Source organism: Caretta caretta, chromosome 11, assembly GCF_965140235.1.
Source record: "Caretta caretta isolate rCarCar2 chromosome 11, rCarCar1.hap1, whole genome shotgun sequence".
Taxonomy (NCBI): Eukaryota; Metazoa; Chordata; order Testudines; family Cheloniidae; genus Caretta; species Caretta caretta.
The window spans coordinates 58,976,920-58,990,818 of NC_134216.1; the positions used below are offsets into that span (position 1 = coordinate 58,976,920).

The 13,899-nt window shown below is 41.6% G+C and overlaps 1 protein-coding gene across 2 annotated transcripts in view; it reads left to right on the forward strand.

The window, feature by feature from the left end:
- SPATS2L (spermatogenesis associated serine rich 2 like) overlaps nt 1-13,899 on the forward strand; it is a 146,864-nt gene that overhangs the window by 27,929 nt on the left and 105,036 nt on the right. Inside the window, exon 2 of one of the 2 annotated variants that reach the window (XM_048868836.2) lies at nt 720-789. The exons of the other annotated variant lie outside the window; for it this stretch is intronic. The gene's annotated coding sequence lies outside the window, so the exon portion shown is untranslated. The remainder of the gene's footprint in view (nt 1-719; nt 790-13,899) is intronic. 2 annotated transcript variants of the gene reach the window in all.

The following is a 13,899-nucleotide window of genomic DNA, read 5'->3' on the forward strand; positions in this document are numbered from 1 at the left end:
TTCCCTGTGTATAAAAAGGGTGAAATATGAGAACAGTCGTATATTCCCATTCTGTAATAAAGAGTGAGTATTTCGTATTATCAAAGGAAAAATGAGTCCAGGAAGACAAAGCAAACCAGCTAGATTTGTCAAAGGCTGTCTGCTCTTCAGGAAGTTCGAGAATTAAGGGCTAGTTAAGATGCCAGTGAGCAGAACTTGCTATCTCTGCTGAAATGGCTGTTCCAGAGCAAGTCATGACAAGGGTCTGAGTGTCTGACTAAAGTGGTGATCGGACCAGTATAATCACAGTACAACCAAAGGTGTCCGGAGTGTGGGCAATGAAGTCCCAAACTGTAGCCCAGGACTGCCCTCCTGCTCTAACTGCAGGGGAAGGACGAAACTGACAAAGTACAGGTTTTCATTGCCAGTGCAGGAAATCAGTTTCGATTTATCTGTGAATAGGCATACAAGTACAGGCAAATTGTGGTTGTGTACATTTGATTTTGAGAAACTTCTTGTGTACATTTATATGCAAATTGGCAAGAGCTGTGGGCTCTTGGCAAACTGCCAATGTGGCTCCCAACATATCAAAATTTAGGCACTGTGTTTGTCTGCATAAGGGGTTGGATGGCAACTGCAATCAGGTTTTGAGATTTGCTCAAGAAAAGCTCACTCATGACAAGAGAGCCAGAACAATAAGCAGAAATGGTGTAACTAATAATTCTTCTTGTAATTTCCAGCTATTACAGAAGATACAGGCAACTGGATTATCTAGAAAACGAGGGAGAGAAACTGGAGCCATTCGGTTTGGTGAGACATCTAATTTTTTTCTCACTAACCACCTTACAGTTTACATAGTGTTATAGATCACTGGTCTCTGAGACTCTTGACTCCACATTCATGTCATCCTCTCCTGCTAATTACTTATTGTCATTTGTTTTTTACAAAGCTATCCATTTAGAGATTGATTTTCAGTCATGCTGAACACCTACTATGTCTGCTGACTTCTGTTGTAGATGGTGCTCAGCACATCCGATAATAAGAACTCGGGGTATGTCTATGCTGGGAAAGTCCATCCTGTTAGAAAACACGTTAGTTAACACAATGTTGAACATGACATAGCCCATAGTGTGGACAAGGACAATCATGTTTAAGAATGTTAGCTGGTCTTGGTTAACCATAAGTGTGGTTGGTTGTGGGGGGACCCTAACGTTTACCAAGGCCAGTTGACATGTTTTAAAATACAATTATCCTTGTCCACACTAAGGGCGAAGCATAAAATTTTCAAAAGCGTCTAAATTCTGTATTCAAAAGTGACCCATGGCACCTAATTACCTCAAGTCACCATTGAGAATGGCACTTAGGCTCCTAAATCACTTTTGAAATTTGTACCTTAAGTCATGTTTAAAATCAAGTCAATTAACAAGTGTTCTAACATGATGTATTTTCCCAGTGTAGACATATCCTTAGTGTGCACACACAGCCTGAATTTGCATGCACAAGTGAATAGGATGATTGCTGGTCTAATTATCCCATTAAGTCCTACAAACGAGAGATGTAGGAATGTTGTATGGCCCTTGATATATCAATGTGATAAACAAGTAGCCCAATGATAGAGAAATCTGCTAATAATAATAATTCCTTTATTATTATCTCTATCCCATTGCCATGCCATTTATTTTTCATTTTACTGCCCTGTTAGACCATCAGTGTTCTCCTGATGTTTTCCAACATCAAATTCCCACATCTTGAATACTGTGTACAGATGGGGTCGCCCCATCTCAAAAAAGATATATTGGAATTAGAAAAGGTTCAGAAAAGGGCAACAAAAATGACAAGGGGTATGGAACAGCCCTGAGCTATCTCTGCACTTTTGTAATAGCTGGCAGACGCTTCATAGGCTAACGTGGAGAGGCTCTTTGATCCATTTCCACCTTGTGTGCTCATGTAAGGACTGGCCACAATCTGGCCCTAAGCTTTTAAATCCTAAGAGACATGTTCTATAAGAAATGAGAAGTCCCTTTTTCCTTTTTTTAGTGGGGTGTGGAGGAGACTACCAGCTTAAACAGTTCCAGTCACTTTACAAACCACAACTCCACCAGGAAAAATCAACTTTTAATACTGCTGATTTCTGTCGGACTCCGCAAAATGATCAGTCTTGGCCCTCTCCCCATTGTAAATGTGCAACAGCAGGAGACAGTGCTAGAATCAGTTTTACATCTGTTTAGCTTAGGCATTTTGTGATATGTCCATTGCCACAACAAGTTAAGTACACTTGATGGGACACATTATTTTGCTACAGATATGCACTCTCTATGCCATTATCTAAATCACTAATGAAGATATTGAACAGAACCAGACCCAGGACCAATTATTGCGGCACCCCTTTGATATGCTCTTCCAGCTTGACAGTGAACCACTGATAACTACTCTCTGGGAACAGTTTTCCAACCAGTTTTGCATCCACCTTAAAGTAGCTCCATCTAGGTTGTATTTCCCTAATTTGTTTATGAAAAGGTCATGCAAGACAGTATCAAAACCCTTACTAAAGTTAAGATATACCACATCTACCACTTCCCCCCTATCCACGGGGTTTGTTACCCTGTCAAAGAAAGCTATTAGATTAGTTTGACAAGGTTTGTTCTTGATAAATCCATGCTGTTACTTATCACTTTATTATCTTCTAGGTGTTTGCAAACCGATTGCTTGATTATTTGCTCCAAATCTTCCTCCTTCCCAGGCACAGTCAACCTCAGCCAACCACAAGTGCTGTCTCTGTCCTCAGGAGAGTATAGGGTCAGCTGCTTGCTAATGCATGGTGATCCAAAGAGGGTGGGGAGGAGGTGAGACGATGGCTATTCCACCTTTATACACACTAGCTGGACAGCCTCTCTGAGGGGAGTCTGCTAATTTCATGAGAGCGCACTACCTCTGGAGGTCTAGGAGACATCCACTATAAAAACTACAAGTCAAAACTAGAACAGTTGCATAAATCCTGCGAACTAAACCATGTACTTTCACACATTGTTCCATGGGTAAGACCTTTGGTCTGGAATTCCAGCCAGCTGGATTCTAACAAGGAGATTCCTGTAGTGGGTTGTGTGCTCTGGTACACTGCCATCCAGAGCTGGGCAGACAATCCATTTCACAAATTTAGATCCTTCACAGATTATCCATGGACAAACGTTGTTTTTACAAAGATGCAAGTTATGGTTCTTATTTGGAAGACCAACTATAGCAGGAAGTCAATAACCTCTTAACGGAATTGTGAAAAGTTAGCAGTACTCAACTGAGAAATTCTTGTGTTATACCATTTCCTAAGAGGGATGGAGATGTGCCGCACAATATCCTGCACTACAGACAGGCCATCGTTTCTGACAACTCAAAGCTTGGTCAGAAACTGACTTGATCATTCACTCAATTCTAGTGGGTAGAGCTAATAGCTAGACAAGTAATTATTTACCATATACTTGGCCATACTCCTGGGTTGCAAATGTATGAGAACAGAATTTGTCTATAGAAGGCTTTGCTTCACACCACCATGTTTTGTTTGTTTTTGCTTTCCTCTATGACAGCTACAGTTTATGGCCACTGGGTTTTAAATTGTTAAATAATGGGTGTACGTGTCTACGATACCACCTTCTCTAAACATTCAGCTGTACATGGCTTTGTAGTTTTGCCATGTAACAACTCTCTGTTTAAGCCTGTTGCACATTTTCAAAGAAAAATTACTTTGCAAAGCACAGAAGGTTAATTCTATTGGAGGCTCCTTTATAAAATTAGAAAAAATTTGGTAGCCTAGTTGACTATAGTATAAAAAAGAGTTGATATGTTGGTAAATACAGCAGGAAAAAAGCAAAAACTGGATTTATAACTCATTCAACACGAGGAATCTAGGTATTTGTTCTACAGATCTTGACAAGAGCTGAATATGTACTGGAAGAGCACACGGGGGTGTGTTTGCACAAATGTTTGAGAAAGAAGGTCTCCTATGGACCTCAGCACCATAGTATCTGAGCGCCTCACAAATATTTCTCCTGTGAGGGATGGCAGTACTGTTTTCCCCATTTTACAGAGCAAAAACTGAGGCACAGGGAGATTATAAGTGAATTACCCAAGGTTACACACAAAGTCTGTGACAGAGAGGGGACGTGCACCCAGATGCACTGATTTCCAAGTCAATGTATCAGCCTTGAAGACTATTATTAAATTATTTAATTTTCACCTCTGTGACCTTGAAAATATTAAAAACCTATAAACCCCATTGGAATCATGTACTCACAGTTAGTCCAGTTTGCTACAGATTTCAGCTCACATTCTCATACATACAGGACAGAAATGGACCTGCTGGTTTCAGATACTGATTAGCAGAATGAAATCCTTGATATGTTTAAACAAATATATTCTTGAAAGAGAGAAAAATACTGGCTTCTGGTCACCTTTGAATTTTTGTGGTTACAAAAATGAACCTTTACTGCATTTTACTTTATAGCTTGATCAAATTCATTTTCTCTCCCTCTAAGTAGCTGCCCTTTTCTATCTTCCTCAAAGGATCATCTTGCACAAAGTACTGGATGAGCTCAGAATATAAATTCAGCATGTCGTTCAGCTGCAAACCGTGATAGACCTTCACAGAAACTCAAACACGTAGGAAAAAAGGGATGGGGCGAGGAGTGAGGCAATATAATATGAGCTAATTATTTCTGGTATCATCGTAAGGCAATGTGTAAGGAGCTAACAACTCAGATAAACAGAAATGAAACCAAGTGGGAAAGAATCCATACAATCAACAAAACACAAATCAATTTAGTTTCAAAATTGTTCCTACTAGCTGCTGTGCTGTGGCCTGCCCAGGCCTAGGTTTCACAGTGCTGTAATCTGCAGATAAGTGAAATGCCTTGTCACTCCAATTTCTATCCTATATGCACATAAAATATAGAAAAGGACAAGATTTTCCATGCAGCTTCACCATGACAGCTTAACAAACCCACCGTAAGCCGAAGGTTGTTTCACATTAAACAGAACACTGTGATGAAATGACAAGATAGGTACCACTGCCTCCACTGGATGGAATCGGAACTGCGCAACTGACGATACATCTACACAGCGGCTGGGAGGTGCGATTCCCATCTTGCTACATGTATAGGCGCTGGCTCTGCTCAAGCTAGCTCCTAAAGCAGCAGTGTGTCTTGGATGGCACAGGTGGCGGTTTGGGCTAGCCACCAAAGTACATTCCGGGGGGCGGGGGCGGGGTGTCGGACAGGATTGTACTCAGGAGGTTAGCCTGAGCCGCTGCTCATGTTACCATGGCAACACTGCTATTTTTAGACACTAGCTCCAGCAGCGCTAGCCCATGTATGACTCCCCAAGCTGGGCATTACACCTCTCAGCTCCTTTGTAGATGTTCCCTGAGCATCACAAGCCCTGTATGGCTTACAATTAATGGAGATCATCCCTTAGCTCAAGCAGCATGGACCTGTGCTTTTGGAGAAGGAAGATCTGTGTCCTATCCCTGCTGCAGCAGTGAAATGCTAAGTGATTGTGACGTGCATCATGGTGACAACTGTGAATCATATCTGTAGCAAAATAATATGTCCCATCAAGTGTACTTAACTTAACCAGAACTCTACTACTTAATAAGAATTCTGGATCATATCACAGACTTGTGCCACTCCTCTGAAGAAAATAGCATACATAACAGACAGATGGAGATTAAGGTCATTTTGGATGGAACTGCTGCTTTCTAATTTGTGTACAAGGCACATAGCAGTTGTGGCAACGGGCATATCACAAAATGCCTAAGCTAAACAGATGTAAAGCTGATTCTAGCACTGTCTCCTGCTGTTGCACATTAAGAGCAGGATAGACAAACACCTGTCAGGGATGGTCTAGATAATACTGCTTTGAGTGCAGGGTACTTGATTAGATGAGGTCCCTTCCAGTCCTATGATTCTATGATTTCTTCAGCACTCAGCCTCCACCCTGGACACCTATGGGCCTTAGAAGTTTCCCCTAGCTTCTGCACCTTGTGGGTGCTGAAAATAGACCAAGGATATGTCTACATTGCAACTGGAATGTGATTCCCAGCATAAGTAGATAGACTTGCTCTAGCTCTGTTCGAGCTAGCATGCTAAAAATAGCAATATGAACGTTGTAGCACCAGCAGCAGCTTGATCTGACCACCTGAGCTTAGACCCAGAGGGTTAAGCAGCCTTTGACTCTGGCAGCTAGCCTGAGCCTCTATTCATGCAGCATCAGCCACAATGCTATTTTTAGCATGCTAGCTGGAGCAGTACTAGTGGGAGTCTGTCTGTCTGCTCTGGAAATCACACCACCTAGCAGACATACCCTGAAAGGCCCACATGAGTTTACATGAACTTCTGCATTATGAAAGCTGGGCAGGTCTTTTAATGACTCTCACTTCATGAGCAATGTTGTGCTCTCAGCTCTCAAATGGGAGATTTAGACACACATTTTCTACTCCAGTCTCTGGGCATTTTCTACCCCATGGAAGGGATGACATCCCTCATTGTGTTAATCAAACCACCATCCTTCATCTCATCCAGATCCATCCTGAACATCCACTCCTTCCACAATCCGCACAAGAAGATCTTATAATGTCTTCAGTAAAATCAAAACTACTTTTATTTCCGAGTCTGGGCTCCCCAGTGCTTCCTGTCTTAGAATCATGGAAGTGTAGGGCTGGAAGGGATCTCAAGAGGTCATTTAGTGCATCCCCCACACAGAGGCAGGATTAATGTGTCTGTTTTGTAGAATGCAAGACTTCTTGGCAGGGACTGGCTTTGTGTTTGTGTTACATGGCTGAGAAATGGGCAGAAGAGCAGTCTTGTGGCTAAGGCCTTAGCCTTAGCCACAAGTTTGCAACACAGACAAAAACCCACTGAACTGAGACTCTGAAGCTCTGGGTTCAGTTCCTGGCTTTGCCTCCTGTAGACTTTGTGGAGCAGGTCCTCATCTGGTAGAAATAAGTGTAGCTCCACTGAAATCAATGGATTCTGTCAATATATGACTTTGGACAAATCACTTAAACCAAGATTTTAAAAAGTGAGTAGTGGTTTTGGATGCCCACACCTTATAAGCATTTATTTTCACAGGGTGGATGCTCAGCACTTTCTGAAAATCAGATCTTTTCCAAAAACATTAGTCTGAAAATCTTGGATATAATCTCTCTGTACCTCAGTTCCCCATTGGTACAATGAGAATAAGAATACTTCTCTACCTCACAGGGTTCCTGTGAGGATATGTTCTATAATTATAGGATGCTGCGGTGCTGGGGGCCATATAAGTAGGTAGATAAATAATAGGAAGTAGGGAACAGTGAATATTGGAGGCAAGCTCTACCACACATATTTAAGATGAGCGTATTGCTTTATTTCAGAATGGTTTTGGGGTGATTTTTTAGTTGAGTGTCACTCTAAAAAAGAATCTCAAGTAGGTAAAAATTCTGCTCTCTGATCTTCGTCGTGGCATTTCTTGGCTATGGTGTTCTCCCTCCGTGTGAGATTCTCATTAGTACCACTGTGAGTTTTGCACACAGTTCAGAAAAGCACTAATGCACATGCGTGAATTAATCCCTATGTTGAAAATTACTTAAGCATTTATTTACATCCCACAGAATTCAGTTGAACTTCAGCATGGGTTTAAGCAATTTGCTGTCTTGGAGACATAGAGAGAAGATCATGTCAGAGTTCCACTATGTGGATTTGGGAGCAGAAGTCTGAACTAAAGGTGGCCATTTGGCCTGAATAAGAAAAGTATGTGTAATTCTGTGACCACTTATAAACACGCAGCTATTGTTGGCTGATCTCTTGTGCAGTTTTCCACATTAATAGTGTGGAACTACTCTAGTTTTGAAACACAAAAGTCTGTGTTTATCAGAATGCCAGATAAAGTCCTTCCAAAACTAACATACGTTAAAAATTAAAGTTGTGCGATTACCTCAGGAAATGAAATATCAAAAAAATCTGAAGCAGGGTGAAAAACTGAGTTCAGCTTTGTGGAGAACTTCGATGAGTCACTTCCTTATCAGTATCTTTGTTCTTCCTGGCAACGTTTTATTTTTGACTCTAAATGCTTCATTAAATGAAAAATTACACTTGGGGTTGTGTGACACAAGAAACACAATAAGCACTTCTCCTGTCGGATTTAACTGATCACACTTACATCAAAATAGGAACTTGAACTGGGGTTTCACAAACACTTTATTAGGAAGTCACAAAGGTTAATGAAGTTCTTAGTTCTTTAAGATGAGCTTTATATTTAGAATGTACACTGAGAATTTGCTCCATCGTTATTCATGGCCCCTCTTATTTTCTTTCTATGAACAGTAGTATGGATGAGTTTTTGTTCTTGGCATCAGAAAGTGTCACCAATGGCTTTGTGAATGTATTGTTGCCCAAGAATTTGCACCATAAGTGCTCAATTTGGGCATTTTAAAGCTCTTAGTGCGTCTATTATTGTAAGATAATCCAGTTGAGGAATAAAAACAGTGCCATGTGACACAGATAACCAATTCACACAGTGCAAACATCAAATCGTGAATATCAAATGTGTTCACATATACTCGCATTGAAAAATTTGCAAGCAATCTATAGGTTGAAACACGGCTTTGCAGAAAAGATTCATTGAAAAATTGTGATGAGTGGACCTATTTGTAGAAATACAGCAAGTCAAACTGCCAGACTGGGAGCTGCACCTCTCCTCTAGGGGAGCTCTCAGAGGGGTTGTGATTTAGGAGGCCCAGTCCTTCCTTGCCATGTAGAGGGAGCTGGCATGCTGTACCATTCCTTTGGATTGTGCCACTTGTTCATCCCAGTGCACCAAGCCAGCTGTGCAGGACAATGCAAAGGGGGTATAGCCATAGGGGCAGTAGGAAGGAGCGATTCCGAGGGTGCCTGGACTGTGATTTGTCCCTTGTCCCAATGCAGGGTGCACAAGGGGTTAGTGGGAGGAAACATTCCTTGCACCTTCCCTCCAGCAAGCTCATTGTGCTTGCACACAGTTTGACAACAGGGAGATGGAATGAACAGATAAGTCATTCTTCATTCAGCTCTGGATGTGAGGGAGGAGGCTAATGTTTGTTCCCAATAGCAAGGAAAACCCCTGACAAACTACCATGGACGCAGTTCTGCTCTCAGATCCGCTGTCCCACATTCCTCTCCCACTTTTTCATGATTGAGACCTCTGCCCATCTAAGGAGAGCAGCAACCAGTCAAGAGCTGCTGTGTGGCTATAGGAGCAGAATCTTATCCCAAGTAAATTTCTTTGTGTGTGTATGTCTTGTTTTTTCAAGTGTGTTAGTGGGAGAAAGTCCACATACGGAGTAACCACAGAGAGATGTTTCTGTTCAGCCAAAATTGTTGGGTCCATTGAGGCGAGCAACACAGCTCTGTTCTGTTCTGAATCTAACCACAGATCTCGTCTGATGCCTACCTGATGCCAGGGCTGCACAACTCAGAAGTGGCTAAACCATAGATACAAACTCATGGCAGGGCTGACAAAGTGGTTTTATTACACGCTGAAGCCTGTTGTCCTGTGTTGTGAATGAAGTCTTTAATACCACAAACTGCTTAGAATATTGTCACAGTTCAAAAATAGTACTTGCTGGGTGTCGTGTGTAGGAGGAATCTATGTGTATTGAGGGTCACAGCAGCAGTTTGAGCAATAGTACTTGCTGGGTGTCGTATGTAGGAGGAATCTATGTGTATTGAGGGTCACAGCAGCAGTTTGAGCCAAGTGAGAAAGCGTGAAGTATTGGTACAGGTCCGTACTTGAAGGTGGGGAGCCTGGGCTGCTGCCAAGACTCTACAGAGCACTGGAACTGCATTCTTCTGGTTGGTGAAATTCACCCATCCCCACATACTCTCTGAGTTATTTGGGGATTAAGTGGGAGGTGAGGGTCTAAAGTTCCACCTCCTCCCACCCTCACATACCTCCTTAGGGCTGCAGTGCAGCCCTTCTTTAGCTTTTATTACAGTGTAAGGCCATGGATCAGAGCTCACTGAAGTCCATGAGAGTCTTTCCATTGAATTCAGTGGGCACTGGATCCCTAGCTTGAAGTAGCAGCTGCTGCCCTTCTGCACCTCTTTTTGTGGGCCTCTGATGGATCCTTAGCCCTTACTCTGTCCTGCTCCAAACTGCCCCCTCCAAGGTTTGCAGGGGGTGCAAAAATTCCCTAGTATAGCCTGCCTGTCTGTCCCCTTCCCCTGCGGAAAAATGTACAGCTGAAATACAGAGAAATCTCATTTGCAACTGGGGAAGCAAAACCACAGTAAATTGAGGTTGCTTTGCATGAAGCTTTGTACACAACAATAATAATAATTAGCCTTTATACAGTGCTTTGCATCCTTAGATCTCAAAACCTTTTACAAAGAAATCAGTATCATTTATCCTCCATTTTACAGATGGGGGAAACTGAGGCACCAAGAAGGAAGTTTCAAAGTAACAGCCGTGTTCGTCTGTATTCGCAAAAAGAAAAGGAGTACTTGTGGCACCTTAGAGACTAACCAATTTATTTGAGCATGAGCTTTCGTGAGCTACAGCTCACTTCATCGGATGCATACCGTGGAAACTGCAGTAGACTTTATATACACACAGAGAATATGTATTGTTTCATATTCTCTGTGTGTATATAAAGTCTGCTGCAGTTTCCACGGTATGCATCCGATGAAGTGAGCTGTAGCTCACGAAAGCTCATGCTCAAATAAATTGGTTAGTCTCTAAGGTGCCACAAGTACTCCTTTTCTTTTCAAGAAGGAAGTGACTTTCACAGGACCACCCAGCAAAGCAGTGGCAGAGCCAAGCATTGAGCCTTGGTCTCATGAGTCTCCATCCAGTGCCCTGTCCAGGGAGCTCTTGGTGTGGCCTAGGGCACAGATTGTGTTTGAAATGGTGTAGCCCTTGTTTTGTTGTTGCCAGTTGCTTTCTTGCAATTTTGAGTATAGTTCTAGGGACAGAACGAAGTGATCAGCACCCATAATTGGGGCCAGATTTTCAAAAGAGTTCAGCTCCTACCAAAGCATCTACAATGAAGAGGCCAGATTTCCCCAAAGTACTCCGCAACCAACAGCTCCCATATGGCCTGAGCACTGTTGCAAATCTGGCCTATTTGGATTGTCAGCTCTTTGGGGTAGGGACTGTTATTTCCACATGCTCAACGTACACACAGTAAACAAGGCCCTGATCGCAGCCTGGACTTGTAGACACTACAGCATTGGTAAATGGGAGCTCTGGGACGCTGAGCACTTCTGAAAATCTGGCTCCTAAATCGCCATGATACTTATATTGACCCTGTAATTTATTTTAAAAAAATACTAGGGCTGTTAATTAATCGCAGTTAACACAAAAAAATTAATCCTGATTAAAAAAATTAATCGCGATTAATCGGAGTTTTAATCGCACTGTTAAACAATAGAATACCAATTGAAATTTATTAAATATCTAAATTTTCAAATATCTCTATTTCAATTACAATACCAAATACAAAGTGTACAATGCTCACTTTATATTATTATTTTTATTACAAATATTTGCACTGTAAAAATGATAAACAAAGAAATAATATTTTTCAGTTCACCTCATACAAGTACTGTAGTGCAATCTCTTTATCATGAATGTGTAATTTACAAATGTAGATTTATTTTTTTTGGTTATGTAACTGCACTCAAAAACAAAACAATGTAAAACTTTAGAGCCTACAAGTCCACTCAGTCCTACTTCTTGTTCAGCCAATTGCTAAGACAAACAAGTTTGTTTACATTTACGGGAGATAATGCTACCGGCTTCTTATTTACAATGTCACCTGAAAGTGAGAACAGGCATTCGCATGGCACTTTTGTAGCTGGCATTGCAAGGTATTTACATGCCAGATATGCTATGCCCCTTTGTGCTTTGCCTATGCCCCTTTGTGCTTTGGCCACCATTCCAGAACACATGCTTCCATGCTGATGACTCTCATTAAAAAAATAATGCGATAATTAAATTTGTGACTGAATTCCTTGGGGGAGAATAGTATGTCTCCTACTCTGTTTTACCCCCATTCTTCCATATATTTCATGTTATAGCAGTCTCGGATGATGACCCAGCACGTTGTTCATTTTAAGAACATTTTCACTGCAGATCTGACAAAACGCAATGAAGGTACCAATGTGAGATTTCTAAAGATAGCTACAGCAGTGGTTCTCAACCAGAGGTCCGGGGCCCCCTGGAGGGTCGCGAGCAGGTTTCATGGAGTCTGTGAAGCATGGCTGGTGTTAGACTTGCTAGGACCCAGGGCAGAAAGCCAAAGCCCCGTTGGGCAGAACTGCAGCCCAGGGCCCGAAGCCCCACCACCTGGGGCTAAAGCCAAAGCCTGAGCAACTTAGCTTTACGATGCCCCCTGTGGTGTGGGGCCCCGGGCAGTTGCCCTGCTTGCTACCCCCTAATGCCGGCCCTGGCTTTTATATGCAGGAAAAACAGTTGTTGTGGCACAGCTGGACCGTGGAGTTTCTATAGCATGTTGGGGGGGCCTCAGAAAGAAAGAGGTTGAGAACCCCTGAGCTACAGCACTCGACCCAAGGTTTAAGAATCTGAAGTGCATTCCAAAATCTGAGAGGAATGAGGTGTGGAGCATGCTTTCAGAAGTCTTAAAAGAGTGACATTCTGATGCAAAAACTACAGAACCCGAACCACCAAAAAAGAAAATCAACCTTCTGCTGCTGGCATCTGACTCAGATGATGAAAGTGAACCTGCGTCGGTCTGCACTGCTTTGGATCGTTATCTACCAGAACCCATCATTAGCATGGATGCATGTCCTCTAGAATGGTGGTTGAAGCACGAAGGTATGTATGGATTTTAAATGCATCTGGCACGTAAATATCTTGTGACGCCGGCTACAACAGTGCCATGTGAACACCTGTTCTCACTTGCAGGTGACATTGTAAACAAGAAGTCGCCAGCGTTATCTCCTGCAAATGCAAACAGACTTGTTTGTCTGAGTGACTGACTGAACAAGAAATAGGACTGAGTGGACTTGTAGGCTCTAAAGTTTTACATTGTTTTATTTTTGAATGCAGTTATTTTTTGTACATAATTCTACATTTATAACTTCAACTTTCATGGTAAAGAGATTGTATTGCAGTACTTGTATGAGGTGAATTGAAAAATACTATTTCTCTTGTTTTTTAAGCACAAATATTTGTAATCAAAAATAAATATAAAGTGAGCACTGTACACTTTGTGTTGTGTTGTAATTGAAACCAATATATTTGAAAATGTAGAAAACATCCAAAATATTTAAATAAGTGGTATTCTATTATTGTTTAACAGTCTGATTAATCACACGATTAATCGCGATTAATGTTTTTAAGCACTTGACAGCCCTAAAAAATACGACTGTGATTAAAAGAAAAAGCTATCCTGCTAGTTCAGGCATTAGTATTCAGACATGCCGCAGTCCATGTAGCAGTACAAATTTGGGCAGCAGCAGAAATAAATTGATCTACAGTTTGTGCTAAGCTAAAATCAGAGACAGTGTAAATTATTTTGAATGACTCAAATACCTGGCTAGAATGACTAGTAGATAATATACAGTTTGTGGAAATTGGAAGTTAACTCTGGTTTTACAGTGGAAAAAATTGTTAGAGGGAGTGTGTAGTTTTTGCAGAGAGGATTTTTATATTTCACTGCTCTTTATCACCATGTTTCGCAAGACTCTTCCAGACACTTAGTGAAGAGTGAGATTCAAATGTTTATTTTGGCAAACTCTGCTATGGAAAGTGAATTTTCTTTCAAAGCTGGTTCTTTCTAAAATGCTGGGAGAAATCCTCTTCACACTGCATATGAGAGAGGACTGTTTTATCTACTCTGAGTAGCTGAATCCAGCCACTAGTTGTACACAGTTATATTAGTGAGAGTTGCAT